Consider the following 26,009-nt stretch of genomic DNA (forward strand, 5'->3'; position numbering starts at 1 on the left):
TAACTTCACTAATAAACATAATTAAATTTTTTTTACCAATTTTGTAGGAAAGTATTTCCTAAATCTCTCTGAATCAATTTAGCTATTTAAGGATTATGTAAAGTTATTTCACTATTTTATAGAAGTTTAAAACATGAAAGCCTTATAATATAGATAAATATATTTGCATTATGTTTATGTACTATAGGAAATAAAAAATATAATTATAAATTAATACAATTCATAATTAAAAAATGATAAGTTAATATTAAATATAATTAAATCATATTTTAAGAGTTTAATGCGTAGCAGTATAATAGTGTAACAATTTATAAAAAATATTAAAAATCAAATATTATGCAAAATACCTATCAATAAATATAAAAACGGTCAATCAAATTTTTTTAGACAGAATTAGATGTATCTTTCATTTTCTCTCAGAATCAGATCAAATAATGGTAATAATATCTAAAATATTTAAAAATTTTCATATATTTAGAAAACTAATAAGAATAATCAGAAACATAAAAAATCAAGAAAGGTCACTTTAAAAAAAGATAAGCATAAGAATACGCGATGTGAAAAGCTTATAGGAATTCCTCCTTGGATTATTAATCAAAAATTAAAGTATCTTTTAATTCTATTTTTATATACAAATATTTATATTATATTACCTATCTGAATTTTATTATAGTGTTCCATATATATCTTTCTTAAGTTCTAGATCTAAAATTATTTTTTAACCTTATTATTTGGATTATATGATAGTTGTTTTAGAGTTCTATTTCATTTTAGTGTGTCTAAAAATATTCTTTTGAAAAGTAATTAGTTATAAACTATATTCTTTGAAAGATATTTTTGGGCATGTACAAATTTTATCAAAGGAATTTAAATTAAATTGCATTTTGAATAAAGAAATAATTATACTAAAAAAAATTGCTTAAATATAATATTTATTTTCACAAAAAAATATCACAATATAATATTTATATGCATCAAAAAAATTTGAATTTAATATTTTATCTACTTACATTACATCTTTATATTATTATCACAGAACAAATCCAAATGCAAATATCTCCTTATCTGGGAAAAAACAAAGAAAAATTTTAAAAATACAGAGAAGAAAACTTAAAGCAGGAAATAATATGGAGGTTTTTTTTAATGTATAATATTTGAGGTGATAGCCTTTATACAGGTTTAAAAATATAAGTAATATCAAAACTTATTAATTAAACTCCATTCTTATTTTTCTTAATTAACTTGTATTTTTCTTACGTTATTTAACATCACCTTGCATTCACCTAGGTTAGTATAACAAGTAAAAAAAATCTATACACATTTTTTTTGGCTTGAATATTCCAAATTAAAAACATTTTTAAATTAAGATTTTAGCTAAATAAATGTAGGCTTAGATATGTTTAGTTAGAATATCAATTTAGTCATTTTTAAAAGCTGGTTAAATTGACATTTTTATCTAACACTAAGGTTAAAATTTTCCAAAATTAAAAAGTAATCATTTTACTTAAATTTCCAAAAAATTTTAAATTTTTCTATGGTCCAAAACCTTTCTATACACCCCCCCCCCTTCCCTCTCCCTCTCCATAACAATTTTATTATATCAAAACTATCTTTTCAATATAAATTGCATTTTGCCCCTATATGTTTGTTTTTTTATAATCCAATGCAAATCGAATCATTGTCTTTTGCATTTTTTTTCTTCAAAAAATGTATTAAATATGATTGTGTGAATTTTTTTGTGTTACATAATATAAACAAAATTGTTCTTTTTAGCAAACATAAATGCTCAATTTGGAAATATTTTTTTTTGTATTTTACTATTGACATCTGTTTCAGCATTTTCTCATGCTCTAGATCTCATCTTGCTTTTATTTCCTTTTTGGAGCCAAAGTATGCAATGGGTGTATTTTTAACTGCCCATTCATTGTTTCAGAAATTAAGTAACCCACCCATAGTTCATAAAAAATTAACCTGCCTGCCTATTTATTAACAAATTTTAGCCGGTGCCCAATGTTTTGTTTGGTTCTCTTTAAATAAATTCTTACTTAAACTTAAAATATACAATATTATGAGATAAAAATAATTTTTAACAAATATTTGACTGTTCTGTTCATTTTGACATAAAAATATATAAAACTAACCCATCCACCCAATATTTAAATTTTTATTCTACTCTCTGTAGGCTTCCAAATAGATCACTTATACCATATTCATGTGGTATTAGAATCTTTATCAAATTTTGTCTTCATTTTGATCTTTTTTATTTTATTCACTCTTAATCCATAGTTTGATATCAGAATCATTATTTATTCACGACCTTCCTCTCCTCCCCATCAGCGGCGTTGGAAGGTTCAATTCTTTATATAAAAATATATAAGCCCTCTAAAAATTAATAATTTTTTTTTCCTATTATTTTTATCGTTTGTCCCTCCCCCATTTGTAAATGCTAACGACCCCCCACCTCAACCACTAATTATCCCATTCTATGCTACATGCATAATACTTTGATGATGATCATAGGCAAGTCGCATAAGGAAATTCTCTTTTAATCATTCACAATATTGATGAGCCCTTGGGAGTCAGTTCGAGTTACATAATTTCCCAACACTCATTTACCGAATATTAATATGATAATATGTGTTTATGTAAACAGTGTTTATTTGGACAATATGTTATTTTTTCAACTATCATTATTTGAAGGCATTTAAAAATTTGAATCTGATTTTACTGGAAATATATTCCATCATATTTGGAATTCCTACTCTATGAATTTCAGACAATTTTCCACGAAGTTTTGAACTTATTAAATTTATCTTAGTTTTTCGCAGATTTTTTTATAAAAATTATAAATGACTTAAAGATTAACAGCTATAATTCATAAGATTATTTCTATTGGTATTTATATATCCGGAAAAATAAAATTATTAAAATTTAAAAACGCGCTCAAAAAGGGATTTAAAGTTGAAAAAATAATGCATTTCCGATATATATATTTAAGAGACATCTAGATCTTCAGAACTCAGAGCTACAAAATAATAGGACTTCCGTCAAAAAAAAATTTTTTACGGTTAACCCTGAAAGGTTCGATTTTAAAAAAAAAGTAAATTTAAGTTATAATTAATTAATCATTTGTAAAAATTATATATTGGATCATATTCATATTAAACAAAAGATATTAAAAAACCTTTATTCATTTTTTTAAAAACGTTATTTAAATGCCGTAAACGAGTAAATATCGATTATTTTTTTTATAATGGATAAATTCTCAATCACAAATAAAAATCACTTAAATTGCATCGTTGCATTTTTTTTAAAGCCCGATCCGGGAAAACATTTATTTTTTAAAACGTTGGCGATAAAAAAAAACTTTATCAAAGTTCTACTATATATCCATTCTAAAAATCTGGAACCGCCTTAAAAAATTTTACCTTTGAAAGTTTCTTATGTATGTTTGTATTATTGGCATATAGAATTTATTTGGGATTCGGAAATTTCTCTTTTTTTCAATCATTTACTCAGAGCGCCGGAAATGTATTACAGCATAAATGAGTAAAATTTATAACCACAGTGTAAATTTCGGATAATTTTTCCCTGAACTTTTGTACTCGGTATAGATTTATAAAAATTTTTTGTATAAATTATGGAAGACACAAAAGTTAAAGACGAAAAATTGCCTAAAATTTATAGGTTATATGACGTACCCCTTCTAAACATGCTGGATATGCATTTTCGTTCAAATCAGATTTTTTTAAAAATTGAGAAATTCTAAATTGCCATCCCGTATATTAATACGACATAAAATATATATACTATTTTTAAGGGCTCACTTGGAGACTATTTTATTAGCATTTATTTATTAAATTTAAAAGAAAAAAAATAAGGTTTTTTAATATGCAGCACTATCTTCAACATATCGTTGATATTTACACTTCTAACCAGATATGGTATAATAATTTTCCTTATAACCATACGTATATCGTTTAGGTATACTATAAATTAGGGTGTTTAGAAACCCCGGTCGATTTTTAAAAACAGCCTAATTAAGATTTTAGCCAAAATAATACTATGTTCGAGATTTGGCGAATGGAGGTCCAAACTTTTCTGCCATATGTGAACAAAATTTCCAGATTTGCATATTGGCTAAAATCTTATACGGTTCGTTTTTAAAATATCGATCCTAATCAGGATTTTTAATAGGCCTATCTATAAGTATACATTTAAAATAAATGGTTATATTTATATTATATTTATAATAATTAATGTTTAGATTGTCTGAAAAAAATGGTTGAGAATTCACAACTGGTTATTTGTCTTACTCATTCGATATTTCCTTTTTATAGATGTTTATTATTATATATATATTGTATTTGATTGATGAACATAATAATTAATAACTACCATGTCATTCTTGTATTTACACCCTTGCTTGCTCCGGGATATAAATCGGCGCCGGCTAGTTCTTTTTTTCATGGCGTATTTTTTAAAATAAACGTAATGAATTTATTATTTAAATGTATTTTAATAATTATAGGTCACTCTCAGTTTCACCATTATTTGAGATCCGGAATTTTATCCGTGTTCAACCCTAAATAAATTATATATTTTTTTTCATACAAAAAAAAAGATTTACGATAAAAATTGTACTCAGTCACATCAATAATACTTTATCGATTTATTGGTAAATATCAAGTCTAATTTATATATTTTAGCGTCAATGTTTTTCAAATTTAAATCATTTTGTTCGTATGTATTCCAATATGTTTAGAAAACCAACCTTGTAATTTTTAGAAAATTTATTCGTGAATTTTTGAACTCAATAGATTTTATGCATAAATTTTAAAAGACCCAGAAGTTAATAGCAAAAAATGTCTAAAATTCGCAGGGTAGTTATTTTATGCTGGAATATATTTCTGGTAAAATCAGATTTTTAAGATTTCATTAGCTTAAAGTTTATAAAATAACACATTGACGGTAACATATATAAATACCTGAGATCTGTATAGGTATCATTTGTACTTAGACCCTATCCGTGTATTTGAAATCTTTTTAGGCGGGGTGTTTAAAGAAATTAAATGTAATAAATTAAAAATTAAATTTAGTTAAATGATAATTGTGAATAAATACTATTTTATCAAGATCGTTAGGATATATATTTTTTGGTATTAAGTGTTAATTCGTTAGTAGAAAAAACTCTTTCGCTGATATGATGGTTTCTGTTGTGCAAATGATTTTTTCTAACTAAATTTGCAAGTTTAGAAGATTCCAGTGGCTTTTTTCCAAAAGGATTGTTTATCATATTCTTGTGCAGTATATGTTGACCAAGTAAAATATAACACTCCTGCTCAAAATTTTTAATGCCATTCGAATTCTTAATTTGAATGCTTTGAAGTTATATTTGTAATATTTATTCTTGATATTTAAACCTTATCAATTTTATTCGTCTTTTCAATATTTCAACCTAGAAATACAGAGAGTCTAATTACAAATTGAAGTAGTGTCCTGTAAATATTCAGAAGAATTTGTATCAAGTTAATATATAAAACCCTTAAAATAAATTATCATATTCCTCATCTTTTTTAGCCAATTTTAACTTATAGCGGGTTTCCAGATCTTCCAATTTTTTTACCCTTGATTATGCCAAAATACGCCGCTTATTAATTTACGCTTTCTTCCGATTTTTTATAAAATAAATTAAAATGATTAATCACAGCCATTTTTTATTTTAATTCAATGATACATTTAAAAGGAGTCTTTATCCATGTTTTTAGAAAAAATATAATTAATATTTTCGCAAAACTTCCTTATTTAATTTCCCTTAATTTTAAAATGAATTATTACAATATATCATAGTAGTTATCTGATGCTGAAAATGATTCTTATGCCAATGTGAAGTATAATATAATTTCTTATAAATTGATAAAGAAGTTAGAGCAATTCTGTATTAATTTTTATAATTTTATAAATCTATATAATTTTTGATAAGTTTAAGAAAATTATCTCCTAGTTGGATATTTCTTTTCCAATTTGATTCCATTAATTTAAATTGTATATAAATTACAGAGATTTAAAGAAAAGCTTATTAAATATAACAAGAATTTAAATCGCAATATCTAAATACTCTGAAATTCCCGAGATTAGAGAAGATAAAGTAAATAGTTGAAATGCGCATTAAATAATATGCAATAACTTGAGATATCCTTAAATATTTGTTAATTGTTAAACGAAAATCTCATATCCTCACGACGGAACTGGATTTTTTAAAGATATTAATCGTTAATATAATATCAGCCAGAGGAGTCCTTAACAAGGCATAAATATATTATTTAAAAAATAAGGAATTATCAAGAATATCCAACCGTTTTAAAACCAGTAATTTATGTGATGATAATATCAGCCCGGTAACTCAATTGGGAATCTTTTCGGGTGGTGATTTTTCTAAGCTATGAAACTAACTATTCTTTAGGTAATGTTTTTTAACAGAGACGCTAATATAGTTTAAATTTCTAATATAGGTATAAGAATATTTTTATTTTTTTACCGGAATCAAATCTTTTTATACAATTAAAATAACTCAGCGAATAAAAATAAAAAAGGATATACATACATTTTTATTTTTAAATATTAATTTTACCCGAATCACAAATAAATTTTTATAGAACAAATAAAATAACCAGCTAATATAATATATTATCGACAATCAATAAATTTCTCTGTGATAGCATCTTTAAAAATAGCTTCGCATGCTCCCTTACAATAGTTCGGTTCGCATTCTACCAAAGTTGTATTGCTGTTACAGGTGATATTCACGCAGGGGTTACAGCTCTCGGTCTTATATTTATCGCAAGGTGAGGAATATACGAGTATTGTGATATTAGAAGTGTCTCCATCGTAATTACTACTCACTATTGACAAATAAAAAAGTTGACATATATATAATGAATGAATGAATTGGTTTTAAAAAAAATTTTACGAAGCAAAATATTTATATCCATTTTTAATAGTATAGTTAAATAATGTGTGCTAGATTATCAGATTTTAAAAACCTCACCAAAGATCTTCGGTTTCAAAAACGAATTGAATATACGAATTATATTGATATTCATAATCGAATTACTTGAATGATTTATTTTTAAAAATTAAAAACTAGCAAATATAATATATTGATTGCACATTATCAATATTTTTTTTTAAATAATTCAGTGGAAAGCCTCTGCCCAATATGAGTGGCCAAATGCAAGAATCCAGTAAGTAAATCTGACGGTCATTGTTTCCCATGCATCTTTAGTAGTGAAATTCAATTCGACATAACGGATGCTATGCTCTCATCAAAAGGTTTTCCTATAACTTTAGGACCCCCCGTCAGATCTCTTCACTGATGAGAGACATCTCGATGGAATTACACGGCGCTGACTACCTCTTACTCTCTAACATCAATAAAGTCATTCTAAAATTAACAAGGACTTTAAAAATAATAAATATGTTGTTTTAGAAGATGAATATAAGTTCAAACCATTTGTTGCAACAACTCTAAGTTCATTTGGTAAGCATGGGCTTAGCCTAATTGAAAAGCTTGGATGAACACTGAAAATTAAATCAAAATTTTGGAAAAGGCATATATTTACTTAAGCGCTTTGGAATTAAGAAATCTAATATTATTTGCTTTATGGGTTCTTTTCCTAAGTAGCCGGGCAGACTTCGACAACTTTCCCTCTTCTTCATCTTAATCATCTCTTTCTCTCCTTTGTTTTTTTTTGTCACCAGCTATTCTAAATGAAGTTTAATAAGTTTTGTAAATTACAATTTAGTTTTATCAAGATTTTTGATTCTATATTTAGGTGTAAAAAGGCAAGTGGGAATTTGGTAATTTCATTGGTATAGCATTAAAAGTTACAAAGTGATTTGGGAATTTCAATGGAATAGCAAGATTAATAAATTTTATATATTTTAGATGGACAGCACTTTAAATTTATTCATAAACATCAACAACAATGGAAATTTCTTATTTAACATAGACATTTAAAATCAGCCTTTCCCCTAACCAATAAAGTAATTTAATATTTGCGGCGAAGTATAAAAAATCACCGCAAATTCTTTCTAACTGTGAATGTAGGTTTAGCGAAAAATATATATATTTTTTTAAAAAACCCCACCCTTCAATTAGCATAAGGAGGGATATTATGCTTAACGCAGAATTAGTGGGCATTTATCAACGCGATTTGACACCTGATCGAATTTATAAAATCTTTCAATGAGCTTAATTTTTTTTATTAATATATTAATTATATTTTTGTAATCATATAGTATATTCATTTTATAAAAATATGAAGATTTATAATTTCGATCAGCTGTTAAATTACATAGCGCATACTCTCTCTCAAGCTCGAATAATTCGTACAATTTGTTATTCAAATTTATCCCAAAATATAGAAATTCGTTTTCAAATCATGGACCGCGTTAGTCGTTAGCTTAGGATTATGTAACAGAGATAAGGCTTAGTGATTATATTAGATGAGGAATACTTTTATTTAACACCAAACCCACTATATTAGGAAAATCTAACAAAAACTGAAAAATAATTTTAAAACTATGAAAACAAATTAAAAACTGGACAAATAAAACTGAAAGTAAAAATGTAAATTTCGATTATCCTACTGTGCAATTAAATGATATTCTTCGTTTATTTGGATATAGTTAAGAAATTAAGGTTTAGTTAGCTTATTGGTTAATTTTTCTAGCCCCAGAATAAAACAACTACACTAAAAAGTAGTGTTTAAACGGCTCGATTTTTAAAAACTGTTAACCCAATATTTTAGCCATAAATATTACGCAAGTCTTGGAGATTTTGCTCATAAGTGGCATAATGATTAGGAAATTCTATTAACGAAATCTTGAGGCTTGCGTTATATTATTTTGGCTAAAAGCGTAAATAAAGCCATTTAACTAAACTACTAATAATCAACATATTTTAATATTTCCATTAATTTGATAAATAAATATAAATAAATATTCTACGTGTTGTTAATGTATTTTGGGAGCTATAGTTGATAATCATCACCTTAATATAAAGTAAAAATTTGTTGAATAATATAAATATTTTCTAAGTTTAAACTATTTTAAAAAGAAATATAAATATAATATCTAAGAACTTACAAACATAAGAATTCCGAAAACCATATGAAACTTGAAGGACATATATATTTTTCAGAATTGTTAAATAAATTATATTAAATTTTTAGATAGGTGAATATTAATAATAATAAGAAATAAATTTTTAACCTAAATCTCCCCGCCCCTCCTTCCTAAAAATATATCATAACGTCAGCAGATTTTATAGAGAAGTAAACAAAAAATATTTTGATTTTTCTAAAAAAGGTAAATATTTATAGTTTTTTTTCCCTTTTTACATTCAAAATTTTGTTCAGTTTAAAAAGTCAACATATTAAAAAAATATAATAAAATTTAAAAATTAAAAAAAAATCATTTAATGGGCATGTCTTGCACCCATATATAGAGCACATGTGACCGGCATATTTCCAAACCGAATTTTTGTCACATATATAAGCTCTCCGCCATTACCCCAGTGTTGTAGGGAATTTTAGGTTATATCAGCAACTTTATTGAGAAACATTTTAACGAAACTTTTACAATTAATGTCGTTTATCGTGAATGCATTTTAGAGCGAGGGTAATATGGCAGCAATTTCGCAAATCTTTGTTTTACCGCAAAACATTTTCAGCGAGAACCGTAAATTGTAAGAGAATACATTTTAGTGAAACTTTTATAAAAAACCCGATTGTAGCGAAAATTGTCCCTTTATAGCGAATCCTTTTTTTTTTACCATGAATGTATCGCGAAGTCATTTATTAAAAGAAAAACAACATATTCAATAATAATTTATCCACATTTCCTTAGATCATATAGGCAAAGTGTTTTTAAGGTACTTTTGTTATTCATTGTCTTAAGTAAACCTTTATCTGATATAATAAGAAATTAACTCTCACTCATGTCGTTGATACGGCGGGGGATTATCCCCATTTACCCCCACCACCTTCTCAACATATATTTTTAAAATTGTGCGCTTTATGCAATTTTGTAAATTTTTAGTAAATATTCTGAAATGCTTAAAATTTTTTCTACTCACTCAATATTAAAAATACTGCAAGCTAAGAATTTTTACAGTTTTTTTTGAAAAAATTTTTCTTCAAAATTTTATTTAATTTTCTCAGAATTTTTTTTTTACTAAATTTTCCTCGTTAATTTCTTTTTTTTTAAAAAAATTGTTTCAATTATTGTGTAAATAATAAAGACGAATCTAATATCTTATTATCTTATAACGTAGTCACAGTCCTACCCATAGTGATTGTGTAAATAATAAAAGCGAATCTTATTATCTTATCACGAGTCATAGACCTGCCACTAGTGAGCGAATGTGAATCATATGGAGGACAACCTACATATATTGTACAGATTGTTTTTTCTCGAGGATACCAACAAACTTTGTAACACAAATGTAATAGTTAAAATTAAGAGTGGAACTACACCCCAAATTAAAATATTAGAGTGAATATAGTTGAAATGAATGGGAGAAAAAGAAGGAAGTTATTTCTTCCAAATAAAAATAGCAATTTATTTTTTAACCTATTAAATCAGTAACTTATTTTTCTAGAAAATTATTGTTTCCTGGTCTAAACCCCGCGAAATTAAATTATATTTAATAAATTTTAATTATTCGAATAATACAAACCTAAAATTTAAAAGTTTTATAGAAATTCATAACATTTTTTGTAAGCTTCCATAAATTATTTCTTTTTACATAATTGTTTGACAGATTATTAATAAAATGGATTACATATATTAAAAAAGCAATCTAAATACAACTTTTCTTATTTCAGATACTTGTTTAATTTTAAATATATTTTATCCAATTAAAATTTTTTACTTGAGTTAAGCCATTATTGGTATGGTACGATTAATATAAAAGAGATAAATTTAGGATATTATATATTACTATATGTTGACTTGTCAATATCTATCAATAACCTTAAACTAACAATGATAATGGTCAGGGATAAAATGGTGTAAGTAATGTGTTTAGAGTGGAAAATAGGAGGGGTGGTCAATTGGAACTGGGTCAAATGGGACATGTTTTAAATGTGGAAAATAAAGCTACATAGCAGAGATTGTAATAAGAAGATTAATCAAAGAGCTTAATCGAATGGAACCTGTTTCACATGTGTAAAATATGTTCACATAAGCAGGAATTGTAAAAAGGATAGTTCAAAGAGCATTACCAATGGTTTGTAAAAGATGTCGAAATAAAGGGCATAGGGTAAAGAATTGTTATGTTCAAGAGTATAAATTAATGGAAAACATAGAATAATGGTTTGTAAAAGTTTCAGAAATTCGTGGCATACGCGAGATTAATGTTCATTGAATAACTGAGCATTCCCAGCAGAATATTTGGCTTTGGATGCATATATTAAAAATGAAAGGGAAGAACCGAAAAAGTATATAGGAAAGAAATAACATTTGTAATATCACATGCTTCAAATGTCAAGATATTGAGCATTTTGTCAAGGATTGCCCAGTAGGATGACTGTATGATGGAAAAGAGGCTATATTGGGGAATTTCACTTCAGGAGATTTTCACGAACATGTAAATAATTTTATAAATAAGAATGATATGAGGTAAGAGAGAAGGGATTTAATATATATAGTTAATGAAAAATGCATAAAAGAGATAAATTTGAAAAGTGGTATGATATCAAATTTAATTGTGGAAAATAATGAAATAAATCTGAAAGGGGATCAGATACGTTGTTAAATAATAATTTAAAAGAAATTGATGTAAATAATTTTTTTTTAATGAAATAGATATTTTGAATGATATGAGTTCAAATTTGGTCATAGATAATAATATGAATTTTATTCATTTCCAATGGTAAACGTGAATGTAGGAAATAGAAAACTTGATTTTGTTAGATACTAGAGAGAAAATCTGTATTAGATTAATAAATAAGTTATGGCCAAAATAATGAATAATAAAAGATAAAATGACGGTTAAATAATTATATGGATCTGATATGGTAGCTTTAGGAAAAGTTAATATACCAGAGGTAGAAAAAAATACGATTCAATTTATGGGTTTTAGAGGAAGAAGTAGAAATGGTAGAACTGGATAGTGAAAATTGAACCATCTAATATATTTATGGAATATTTTTGGAGTAGAAAGTAATGAAAATATAATACCAAAAGAAAATAAAGAAGTCTATAACCAAGAGGAAATTGATACGAGGAGGTCGAAATGGGTGGAAATGAGAAGTTGAGTAAGGGGATTTAGTAGACCTGGGGTTAGGTAAGGACCAAACAGTTTAAATGTGATAAATGTTAATAAGAATATAGGTGAAGGATTTAAGGAAATGTGAGATGTAAGGCAATAGTAATGATGAAAATAAATATATATAAAAATAGCATATAATGAAATAGAAGTTGAAGTTGATAAGATATTTGAAGAGGGAAATAATGATACAAGAAAACATGTGAATAAAATCATCAGTCGGAAGAAATAAAATTTGAAAGAGATAAATGGCCTGTTTTAGAAATTATCCCGGCGCAATTAATAAGGATAAAATTTGAAGACAAAGAGTAATGGATGAAATTGAAGTAATTTTAAATTTGTTGCAAAGAGCAGTGGCAGATTTGAAAAATAAATATGGGGAAGTTTTCGATAAAAAATTAGGTCATTTGGTAGATTACGTTCCCCAGTATTATGCAGTGCGCGGAGTGCCATTTGGGGAGCAGAAATTGAGGGGGAATTAGATAATTGGTACTTGATGGCATTATTTGTCCTATTGGATATAGCGAATGGTCGTCATTAGTTCCGGTGCCCAAAATTAACTGCCATTTAAGAATTTGAGCATTAGAGCAACTCTTAATCTGTAGGTAATTTTAAAAGGGGCGAAATATTTTTCTAAAATAGATTTTTCGTGTGTTGGTGAAGGAGTCTACGAGAATATTGTTGACAATAACGACATTTAAGGGATTATTTATATTTTGTAGACTTCCACTTAGATTAATTGTTTCGGCATCCATTTTTCAACGTACTTCTGGCAGCTGTTTTTCAAGGTTTAGAAGAGGTATTTTATGTTAGTCACGGGAATAACGGTGGAACAGCATAATAAAAGACTGGAGTAAGCTGATATTAGAAAAGTAAAGAACCTATGTATGTTTTTAGTTATTTGGAAGTATAATTTTGGACTTAGTTGTAACCAAAAAAGGAGTGGGTGTCTCTATTACATTTAATTGAAGAAATGAAAAGACCTATAATATTTTTCACGAGAGTAAGAAGCGAGATATTCAGTGATAGAACAGGAGGCTTTAGGGGTTATATTTGAATAGGCAAAAATGTAGAAAATATTTAATTGGCAAGAAATTTTAAGTATATATAGATCAAAACTCTCATTCATTTTTTTTTAAATAATTAATGACGACTTCATTGCTGGTTATTGTTAGTGGGTAGTTTTGATTTGCAATTAAAGTATAGGCAGAGAAAATATAAATCATTTATCTGATGTTTTATCGAGGTTAGGAGTTAATGAAGAGGTAAGTATTAATATTATGGTGAATGATGAAGCCGGTGAAGAGTCATTAATTCTTACATTAACGTGGAGTTTAAAGGGTAGTCCTGATACGTGGAAAGAGATATAAGAATATATTTTGAAAGATAGAGAATTGGCTTTGGCAAATTTATGATTGACAGGAAGAAATCTTTGTAAAGGGGATAAATATAAAAATATAGAGGCTGAATTAATAATAATTGATGATTGTCTCATGAAAGGGAATAGAGCTGTCATACCCCGACGATTAAGAGATAGGGTTTTAAATATGTTACATGAGGGTCATCAATGAATAGCCAGAATGAAGCAATGGAGAAAGGAATGTGATGGCCAGAAATGAATAAAGAAATTATAATTTATAAAAAAGTTGTGTGGTTTGCAATGCCAGGTCCAGCATGCTCCGGAACCAAAAAAAGTGATATTTGACCAAAACCTAGAGGGCCGTCTAAAGGGTACTTGTAGATTTCTTTGAATGGGATAGAAAAAAGGTTATTCTGAGTGTTGATTTATTTGAAGAGGTGCATGGTTTAACCACAGTAATAGATATAAGACATTGTGAGAAAAAATTTTCGAAATTTAGAATTCCTAGGATTATGGTGTCTGATGGAGGGGCGGCCTTTGTAAGTGCCGTATTCAATAATTTATGCTCTAAAATAATGCGAGACATATAATGGCGCCACCGTTTCATCCTAGCTCGAATGGGCAGGCTGAACGGATGGTTGCGATTATAAAAATTGGTTTAAGAAAAATAAAGAAAGTAAAGGAAAGCTGTGGGTAGGTCATTTGTATACAACAGTGCGGGGGGAAGGGATGGCAGGTCCCCGCCTGAGAAAATATTGGGAAGAAAAACTAACATGTTTTTGGATATGTTGAAACCAGTTTCGACATTTTTAAAAAATATAAGTAACTCTGAGTTGAAATATGTAATTAATCAATAAGTGTGGGTTCTGGTGTATGGCAAAGGTAAAAAAATTAGAGAAAGAAATGGTCATATGTGGCAAATAAAATACTTAAGGTTAAATGTGAGGACACAAAGCATAGATCAATTGAGAATAAGAAAGGTATAAAAGTGTAACGAAAAAAAGTTAGAAATATATGTGGGAGAGAAATAATTTTATCATATTTATGAAAATAAGTTAAAAGATGTGAATAATATACCAATAAAAAATTGTAGGGGAATTAATAGTGAAATTAGAAAGAATATAGAAAATATAGAAAAAGTCAAAAGTTAGAGAAGAAAGCAACTGGTAAAATCTCAAGAGCATCGTTAAAGGGTCGAGAGTTTTATAATAAGTAACAGGACATGGGAATTGAGAAATTGATAATTTGTTGTTAAAATTAAAGCCGAAAGTTTAAATTAAAAACCAAAGTAACTTCTGGATTACGTGTTTGTTCATTTTGATATTTTATGTGTTAAGCCATGATAATGTATTTAGGAAGTCGAGTCAATATATATATATAAAGTAGGAAATTTAATTGATTTTAAATATAGTTTCCGGAGAATAAAGGGGGTCAAATGGCAAATGTCAAAAAACCCGGGAGAAAATCGAGATTAATATAAAAAGTGGTTAATTGATGTTAAATTGAAGTCAAGTTAAACTATGGGGATCAGTACAAATAGTCCAGGAGAAAATTTGGATTAAGGAGGTAATCGCAGAGTAAGACATTTTTGAATTGCTTATGGTGTAAATCAGTTGAAATAAAATGTTTATTGCATTGTAGAGAAGTTGTATTGAAATAATAAAATGCGTAAAGGGGGGGGGGGAGAAATTAACACGTAAGTTGTGAAGAAGATGAAATTGAGGAATGAGGTTAAATTGTGGTAATTTGTTTTTAAAAATAAAAATGAGTATGTAGTAAAAGTAGTAAAATGGAGGGTTATAAGAAAAATTTCGAGTAGCACAATTAATTATGGGAAATTGGTAAAACAAGAAAAATTAAAAGATTTAAGTAAATTTTGTGAGGAAAAGGTGGGGTTAGGAAATAAATTTTGTGTTTAAAAGGAACGCAAAAGTAATTTATTTATAGGTAATTGGTAAAACAAAAATAGCAAAAGAAAGGAGAAACAAGAATTTGGAAAATTGAGGAAGGTTATATAGAGGCAATTGAAATTTGTGAAGTATGTGGATATAGGTTAAAGTGAAAGGAAAATGATAAATAAATAGGAAAATAAAGTTGAGTATTTTTGTTGAATAATAAAAATGTTTATTGATTAGAAATTTTACTAGAAATACAATTAAAGTTAAAAAAAAATTTTATGGAAATTTAGGTAGTTAATAAAATAATTTTATTCCAATGGAAACGTTCTATACTAAATCTGCCAATAATATGATACAAGTGAACACCATAAGTATGCTGAATCCGTTAACTGACAAATGGACCAGGGGAGAAATACGGAATGATTCGAGTAGGTATTAGAAGGGCACGGGTCAAATCCTGACAAGATGGGTCACGGCGTGAGTGTGAATAAATTTTAAATTCTTAGGCATGACTGGCGCGAAGGGCCTTCCCAGTTTCTGCCGGGCGTGATTTGGCGTGAACATAAATTTCCCGTGAATCACGGAAATTTACATTTTTAAAATTGTTTTTTTTTAAGAATATAAATTTGCAATTTTATATTTATAATATATATTTTTCAAATTTAATTTAGTTCTTTTTATAAAAAGAATAATTTTTTGGGTTTCGCATTTTATAAACAACATTTTTTTTCCGTTATCGAATGAAAAATAGGAAATCTCTCAACTCTCGTACAGCAATAGAAATTTGATGATAAATATTTAAATATCTTTTATTTTCATTTATCTTAACTATATATATACTAATCATTTGCACTCAAATTAAAATCAGTCAAAATTTATAGGAAGAATAAACATCTCAATAACTTATTGTTAAATTTTTTTCATATTTACCTACAAATCTAAAATACTCCTAAATTAAAATTATTTAATGTAAATGTATAGATAATAATATTTTTCCCTCAGATTAACAAGTTTATTAAAAAAAATAGGTACATTTAAATATTAATTTGTTTTTTCTCTATATCTGTTCTTAAGATATTATTTTTTAAGCTTTTTAAATGCCTCTTAATTATTTTCGTATATATTAAAAGGTCTGACTAACAATACAAAATTTTTTAAATGATTTATCACATAATAATCAAATATATAAACTCATTATTAGTTTAAGTTTTTATGAATTATTTAACTGACCCTAACATGGTAAATCGTTACTGGAAATTTTGCATTGTCTTGCTAATGCCATTTGGCTCATTTTTATTAATGTATATTGCAGGGCCCCTCTCCCTTATGCCTAAAATGATGAAATCCATCAAATATAAAGTTGCTCTACTGACAAAGTATATTAAAATTTAATTGACAAAAAGAGTGACCCCACCCCCTCCAGTCTATTTTCAAATCTTAAAAATGCAATTGCACTATCCCTGTGTTACATAAGGTTCTATGTATAATATACCCCTAGGACATAATTATTTCTTAAATTTATTCAAAATTATATAACTTTTTAGCAATAGCGCCAATATGATTTTTATTGAAAAAAAATATATTTGCTATTTAGATTCAAACTTTCACAAATAAATTCTTTTTTTTAATCTTAATAATAAAAAATGTTAGAAAAAAATGGTATAATAATATTATTTTTTATTTGAATGGTTTTTTGGTAAAACTTTACAAAAAAATAATTTATTCAATTTTTTTAGTCAATGCATGGAATATATTTACATCCATCTTTATAGCATTCGATAGTACGACATTCTATAATATTTTTATGATTTAAAAGATATATATCAAATGCAAAATGTAAACCAAAAAAAATATACAACATGAGTATTTTGTTTTTACAATTTTTTTTTTTACTAATAAAAAAAATTGGAATATGGAATCTATATGATGATTAAAAATTTCTCACTTCTTAAATCAAGGGTCATTTTCAAAATTTAAAAAAACTGATTACACCGGAATTGTATTACAGAATGTGTAGATTACCATACCTATAAATTCGACACATTTTTCGCCAAAAAACTTTGGTTTATTTTTTAAAATTTATTTGGAAAATCGATATATAAAAACGGATAACAATTCTATGCAAAATTTTGTGAACTTCATGGTATGGGCATCTCTATACATGTTAGAATATATTTATACTAAAATCAGATTTTTAAAATTTTTGAAAATCGCTTACAAATTTTTCTTTTGAAATAATTAATTATCAAAAATTTTATTTAAGATATAAATTGATTTCAAATTCAAAAAATTTTGTCATGCCAGAATTTTAATTTTTATTAAGTTATATAATAATTTATATATAAATAAAATTTTATAGAGTATTTATTTTGTCTAGAAAATTTCAATCATGATTTGTAAATTTAAAGATTGAGGCTTGCTATACCATGCACATCAGTTAATTTTAATAAATTTTTTTTAATTATAGATTACTGGATATGTAAAATTACAAATCCAATTAAATGACATATGATCCTACATTTTATATTAAAAATTATCTAAAATTATGTTAAAATTTGACAAATTCATATTATAATTAGGATACTATAAAAATATATAAAGACTGAACATGAGCCACTAGACTAGCTAGCTCATTCAGTACACAATCTGTCTTATTCTTGAGATATAATAAAAATTTTATATCATTTTTATATCAAATTTTAACAATATTAAATTAAGGTATTAAGTAATTTTTATATCAAATTTTAGCAATATTAAATACTAAGGTATTAAGTATTTTTATATAATTTAATGAAATATTAGTTATATTAAATAATAACTAAATGGCAATGATAAAGAAATTAAAAAATTATTTTTATTTATATATTTTTGAAGAGATATTATGAAACCAGCTCATTTATTAGTGTAAATGTAAACCAAATATTTAAGAGATTTCACAGATGAAGAAGAAAGAACTATAAAGTGTCAAATCCATAGCAAAACATTTTATGGTCTTTCAATAAAAAAGAGATATAAATTTATTCTTGATTATTTTAACTTTTCGAAATTTTAAATATATGATTATGATAAAAATATTTATAAAGCAGAACAAAAGAGTTATAGCTAATTTTGCAATAGTTTGACTGTCCCCAGTCTCCCCTAGCTAATATAAATATAATTTTTTTTAAATGAATTTAAGATTATCAGCTTTTAAAAAAAATATAAGATATCCCCAAATTTGAAAAATAAATAAAATAAAATTTTTTAGATAAATACTAGTTCTCAATCTATCTATTCTAGGTGTGGGTGTATTCTCCTCAATATCTGCTTTAACCATAACACTTAATAAGGCCATCATGATAAAGGTTATAGCGAATAATCGTTTATAGTTCATTTATTGAAGATCTATAAATGATATCTAAGAAAAATATTTAAATTGTAAAGAATAAACCATATAGATATATTATAACAAATAGCATACCTTAGTAATTTCTTTGAAAAGATAATTCAAATTTTTAAAAAAGGTTAATTTATTATTTTGACTCTTTTATATATATAAATAATTCAATTGTTTAAAATTTGGCAACTGTAAAATTTCATGATTCACATCAATGTGTCAAATTAATACTTTAAAACTTTTTATTTTCAAAGAAATACTCTTTCAAGGCTATCTCAAAATTTTTATCTTATTAAATTTTTTCATCTCCTTATATCACTTTTTTTTTATTTTGATATCCTGGATAATTAAATAAAACTTGTCATGCATTGTCATATTTATGAAATCAATATTATTTTATTTTCTTAAAAGATGATTAGATAGAGTAATTTCAATTTATTTCTAACAATTAAATAAAAGATCATATTAACAATTTATAATTAAACCATTATCTGAAACTCTTGGGGTAATGTAAATTTACTATTTAAGAGTGCTTTACAAACCTAAAGTTAAGGTTTTATAAAAAAAAAAAGAGCTAAAACACATTTTGGCTAAAAATACTACTTAAGAATCCAGATTTCGCATATCGTTGGCAAAAAGGTTGTTTATTTGGATCAAATCTGGAGGTTATGGTAAAAAAGAATTTGTTTTGATTCAGCAATTTTTCAAAACGCGTCGAAATTACGATTCTCGGCCTTACAACGATTTAGTAGTTTTTCAGAAAAATAAAAAAAACCCCATCCAAAGAATTGCAGTTTGTTTTGTTTTGGTTACATTAGTATCATATTATCTTCTTGTAGGGGTAAATCTTGTAAGCATGGTGATGCAAAGCGACACTATTAAAGAATGCCGTGATAATTCTAGAAAGATGCATAAATTAACGGGTTTATGGATTTTTTTCACCGCTAGTTTGCTTATAATTAAGAGAAAAAAAAATCTTTTCCGATATTGTTAAATTGATGAACTAAAAAACAATTTTTTCCTACTCGATCACAAAGAAAAATTATCCTTGATAAATTTTTTTCAAACATGTTGCTCGATTAAGCTATAAAGTCAGTAGAGACCGGGAATAGTGTTATCCCGGGGCAGGTAATTTCTTCTCAAATTATTTTTATAATAATAGACTTTGAGATTTGAAATTTAAGTCAAATATGTATTTTAATATGGTGCTTAAGTAAGTCTAGTAATATTTTACTGCTAAGAGTAGAACTAACACTTTTAAATAATTTTTTTTTTATAAAATAAAAAAAGAAGGAAGCGCTTATGACACTCAATGCTAAAGGATCATAATTCTTAAATATTTAATTTTTATATTAATAACAAACTTAAAGATTTTTTTTTAAATATTAATTTCTACAGTAAGATCTATGTAAAGTATAAAACTACTTTAAAAATTTTGGAAAATTTACATCTTCTATTTTTTAATAGCAGTTCAGTTTTTAATGGACAATATAGCCCTGGTTTTTCTTACAACTCTCTTAACACTTCAGATAATTTACAAAGCATTCTGTCTTCTTCCTTACGACATTTTTAAACCACTTAAACGATTAAATAGCTTAGATATTATATCATGCTTTGCAAACAGAAGATCAAGAAGTATAAAATTTTTAGCTATAAAATTTCTGATCTCGTTATACAACTTAGTTGTGAATATATATATAACTCGAATCATTTAATTTTTAGTGTATTTTGTTATTATATGGATATTTGTTAAAGCATTACGCGATAAACATAACTCAATAATGATTTTAAGAGAGGATTTTGTTTTCTGTTTTTTTTAGTTTCTATAATTATAAATCTAAGTTCGGCTAATATTACTATCCTTTATTCTTCTTTTTTCTAAAATTCACATGGTCCTCTCTGAATTATTTTCATCAAGTGATAATTTAATATACATATATCTAAGAATTGAATTTACCAGTCAAGTGAATATACCATTCAAATGTATCTCTTTATTATAAAAAAAAAATGTTTTAAGATAGACTATGTAAATGAGTATATTTCGATTTATAAAATTTTCACATGTTATTGGGTAAAGAATTTTTGTATCTTTTAGTTTATTAATAATTTATTATTTTATAATGAATGGAAATGAATATATGAAACCTTAAATTATGTTATTGTTTCAATCTTCAACCTTCGGTTCAATCTTCTACTATGGTGCTCAAACACTCAATTTTACAATCACCAATTTGATATTTTTGATATTCGTACAAAATTGATATGATAACCGATCCTATATTTAGATTAAAATTTATTTACCATTCTAATTTTGAAACCTATGTCAAAATAAAATAGATTACTTCAAGTGATAATTAACTGTAAACTATATCGGCTATTATATTATTGGGCAGAGATTGGGAACTAGAAGCCACTTGTTTAATTCTATTTAGCTCTCTTCTTGCTTCAATATCTGCAATGTCTGGTACATGGTTATGTTTATGATTGTGGAATATAGGGATTCCGTTCTTAGTTCTTGCACGTCCACTGCATTCGTCCACTGCATTCGTCCACTGCATTCGTCCACATTGAATTGAATACATCTCCAATAGGTTGTTTGGTTAGATGTTTTTTCCTTTTGAAATAAGTAAAAATCAAGAAGTAGTAACAGATTGTTTCGACTACTTAAAATAAATTCCGCCATAATTTAAAAAAAATTTATCAAAATTTAAAAAGAAAATAATTAAATTATTACTTAAAAAAATAATTAAATTATCACTTAAAAAAATAATTAAATTATTACTTAAAATATTCTAAAATGGTCTTTAGTGACAAACATTTACAAAATAAACAATTATAGAGAAACTTTTATAGAGAAAACAATTACAGAGAAACTTTTATAGAGAAAACAATGATAGAGAATGTCGTTTATATAGAATAACATAACATAGATTGTTTTCAATTGATAAACACTTTTACTGCCATAAAAATATTTTGATAACCACATAGAGGTATACGATTAAGGTTTGTCGCTTCTTGACAAATATCTTTTAACTAAAGAATAGATTATCCGTGTGTCACATCTATAATTTAAAATTTGTAAACTTCGAAAATTTTATTTAAACATGATATAAGATTATAAAACTTTCTGAAATTCAAAAATAGAGTTTTGCATTGTGTCAATTTTACTCTATTTTAATGCTACCAAATATAATGATATAAAAAAATTAAATTTTATCTATTGGACCGATTTCTTTCAAAATTAGTATCTCTTTCTAAAAAACTCACTTTATTTCAAATGATGAACAAATTTAAGAAAGTTTAACAAAAAGATAAGTAAGATATTAATGTATTAAATAAATGATGGTAAATTGAGATGTAAGATTGGTCTTTTGTAAGTATTTCATACATATGGAAATATTTAATATTTATAATAAAAGTTAACACATAGTATATGGCCAGTCAATACATACTATGTTTTGACTGGCCAGAAAAACAATATGCACACCCTAAGTAATAATTACACAAATTTATATAAAAATGTTATATATTATATAGATTAACATTTTTTATAATGTATCATATTCTTTAAATAAAATTTTATAAGAAATTCTCTATAAAATCATTCTCTATAAAATCATTCTCTGTAAAAACATTCTCTATAAAATCATTCTCTATAAAATCATTCTCTATAAAATCATTCTCTATAAAATCATTCTCTATAAAATCATTCTCTATAAAATCATTCTCTATAAAATCATTCTCTATAAAATCATTCTCTATAAAATCATTCTCTGTAAAAACATTCTCTTTAATTGTTTTCTCTGTAAAAGTTTCTCTGTAAAATACATTCTCTATAAAATAATTCTCTATAAAAAAATTCTCTTTAAACGACATTCTCTTTAATTGTTTTCTCTTTAAACGACATTCTCTTTAATTATTTTCTCTGTAAAATTTTCTCTGTAAAATTTTCTCTGTAAAAGTTTCTCTGTAAAATACATTCTCTATAAAATAATTCTCTATAAAAAAATTCTCTTTAAACGACATTCTCTTTAATTGTTTTCTCTGTAAAAGTTTCTCTGTAATTGATTTCTCTGTAATGGTTTCTCTGTAAGGACGTGGAACCGTTTTCTTTACCCCTCTCTTGGGGGGTTTTTGGGCAAAAATTTTTACTTTTCAAAAAATAAAATTTAAAAAATATGATCATATTTTTAAAAATTATAAGGAGCTTTTATAAAGTTAGTAATAGGTATCGATTCATATAGAATTTAAAATAATTTGCTTTTGCTAAAAAAAAATAATTTAAGCTATGTCATAAATTTGAAAAAAAATATTTCAAATTCAAACTTTTAGAACAGTTGAACACAAATGAAAATAAAATATTAGATTTATATAAGCTACTTCTAAAACTAAATTCGTTTCCATCTCCCGCCTCATTTACTGCAGGATCTACAATATCAGCTTCAATCATAACACTTAATAATATCATCATGACTAAGGAAATAGTAAATAATCGTTTGTAGTTCATTTATTTAATATGTGTAGAGGGAGAAAAATTATTTTATTATACATATAAATTATATACATATTATTATAAAAAATAGTAGACCTTAAAAAAATCTTTGAAAAAATATTAAGGATTATTTTTAATTTGTTAACTATAAAATTCAATGATTTACATAAAGTTTAATTATTATTTAAAAATTTCTTTAATTTCTTAGAAATACTCTTAACTCAAGGTTATCTCAAAATTTTTATCTTATTGTTTAAATTTTTTCATATCCTTAAATCAATCCAATTTTATTTTGAAATCTTGGACAATTACGAAAAACATGTTATGCAATATCATATTTATGAAATCTCTTTCTTTATATAAATTGGTATAATTTAATGGTTTACCAGTTATCCAAAAATTTGAAGTTTTAATTCAATAATGGCAAATTTGAAAAGATCTTATCAACAAGAGCTAAAACACAATTTTGGCTAAAAAACATTACTTCAGAATCCAGATTTGGCATGTAGAAAGGTTTAGCTTTCTATTAACCAAATCTCGAGGCTTAGTATAGTAAAAATAAATTGGCCAAAATTATGATTTAAACATTTTTCAAAAAGTCTAAATTTACGTTTTGCATATTATACGACCATTTAGTAGTTTTTTAAGAAAAATATAAAAAAAACTTACCAAAAAAAATAGTTTTTGTTTTTATGTTACTCTGGTTTAGCATGTTGTTTTTGCATAGGTGAATCTTATAAGAAATATTAAAGTGCAGTGTTGCTTATAAAAAGATGCACAAATTTATTAATCTATTTAAAATGCATAAATTTTTTTTTATCTATTTAAGATGAATGGTTTCAAGGATTTCTTAAACAGCGCTAGCTTGATGATGAATTAGAGAAGAGTTGGAAAATTAATTTTTCCAAATGACTATTAATTCGATGTGAAAAAAACTAAGAAATATTTTTCTATGAAAGAGAATCATATACATGATCCCTGGGTAAATTGTTATTGTTATTTTTTTCTCGATAAAGCTATGTCAATAAAACACTTTTAATACATTTATATTAAGCCATTTTAGCCTTCTCTTTGATATATTGGCATTAAACCAATAAACGATTAAATACTTCGATATTATATCATGCTTTACAAACAAAATATCAAGGAAGATAAATTTTTTAACTGTAAAATTTTTAATAGCGCTATACAAGTTGTTGATGTGAATATACACTATATCATGATATTTAAATTTATCGAGTATTTTAAAATTATAGGCATATTTGTTCAACAAATCACTTGAGCGATAATGATTTTAGGAGAAGACTTTATTTGCCTAAGTCCCTAAAATTCGAAGTACGGCAAATATTACTATCCCTTATTCTTTCTTTTTAAAAAATTTCATTTAGTATTTTAATCAAGTGATAATTTAATATGTATTTAATATTTAGGATTAAGGCTGTGCCGATACTTGATATTCGTACATAACCTATACGATAACAGATCAGATATTTAGATTACAATTTATTTACGGAACCAATATCATAAGATTACTTTCATGCAAAAAATAATAATTAACCGTAAACTATGAGCAAAACAAAAAAAAATTTGATATTTTTCGGTTTTCATAGCCAAAGCTTGTTTTTTTTTTAATTCTCCGAACGTAATCTCATTTAAAATGTAGCAGTATTTATGATTGATATATCTGAAGTCTCATTATTAGCTACCTTTTCTTTTAAAACATTACATACAATGGAGAATTGTTGAAAAACTTGACGCGAATGTGAGAGGGGGCAGGGGGTGCTACGATATTTTATATGTTATCAAAAAAAGATGTAAATTAATAATTTACTTCTTTTTTTTATCACGATATATGATTAAATAGTTAGCGTCAAAGTGTTTTCCGACAATGCATTATTTTTATAACTTTAAATCATTTTTTGAGCGCGTTTTTTTAAATTTAAAATTTGGATTTTACCAGAAATATATTCTATCATGTTTGAAATACCTATCTTATGAATTGTAGACAATTTTGCCGATAATAACCTTTCAATTTATAATTTATATAAAAAATGTTTAAAAAATCTAATATAAATTATATTAAATTTGAAAGTTTATGGAAAAATTGTCAGAAATTCATAGGGTAGATATTTTAAACATGATGGAATACATTTTCGGTAAAATCAAAAATGATTTAAAGTTGAAAAAATAACACATTGCCGGAAAAAACAGATTGACGCTAACATCTATATTTTAAAAATAATATAACAATTTCATTACTATCGATATCGATAACTATAAAAATTATAAAAATATTTAAATTTTTTTTAAAAAAACTCATAAATCTTCTCATTTCATCGTTTTCATTGGGCTCTATTTGCTGTATTTTTCTTTAAAAAGATTTTATTCACCCGCGATGATATTTTTCCTTATTTTGATACATGCATATTGAATCCTTCTTGATATTCTTCATCGATATATTTTCGAAGCTCATCATATTCATTTAAATTGAATCTTTGGCAGATTCTTTTTATTTTCCCTCTAAATCGCTCATCTATATTTATATG

General features: G+C 25.6%; 3 long non-coding RNA genes across 4 annotated transcripts; 1 reads left to right on the forward strand and 2 right to left on the reverse strand.

Moving 5' to 3' along the window:
• The first annotated feature begins 375 nt into the window (after nucleotides 1–375).
• On the forward strand, nucleotides 376–4,748 carry LOC135924659 (uncharacterized). The gene is made up of 4 exons (XR_010571352.1): nucleotides 376–437; nucleotides 479–606; nucleotides 1,037–1,133; nucleotides 4,268–4,748. It is a non-coding gene; the product is annotated as an uncharacterized LOC135924659 (long non-coding RNA).
• Nucleotides 4,749–6,593: 1,845 nt separating this feature from the next.
• LOC135923732 (uncharacterized) lies at nucleotides 6,594–10,169 on the reverse strand. The gene is made up of 2 exons (XR_010571267.1): nucleotides 9,013–10,169; nucleotides 6,594–6,902 (listed from the first exon to the last, which is right to left on the reverse strand). It is a non-coding gene; the product is annotated as an uncharacterized LOC135923732 (long non-coding RNA).
• A 7,088-nt stretch (nucleotides 10,170–17,257) lies between these two features.
• On the reverse strand, nucleotides 17,258–19,135 carry LOC135923731 (uncharacterized). Of its 2 annotated transcripts, none has more exons than XR_010571265.1 (3): nucleotides 19,056–19,135; nucleotides 18,851–18,992; nucleotides 17,258–17,386 (listed from the first exon to the last, which is right to left on the reverse strand). It is a non-coding gene; the product is annotated as an uncharacterized LOC135923731 (long non-coding RNA). The 2 variants fall into 2 exon arrangements; XR_010571266.1 differs by having other exon boundaries at nucleotides 18,851–18,979; nucleotides 19,056–19,109.
• Between the last annotated feature and the right edge of the window lie 6,874 nt (nucleotides 19,136–26,009).

The sequence above is a fragment of the Gordionus sp. m RMFG-2023 genome, chromosome 2 (genome assembly GCF_954871325.1).
Source record: "Gordionus sp. m RMFG-2023 chromosome 2, tfGorSpeb1-WG-v2, whole genome shotgun sequence".
Classification (NCBI taxonomy): Eukaryota; Metazoa; Nematomorpha; class Gordioida; order Chordodea; family Parachordodidae; genus Gordionus; species Gordionus sp. m RMFG-2023.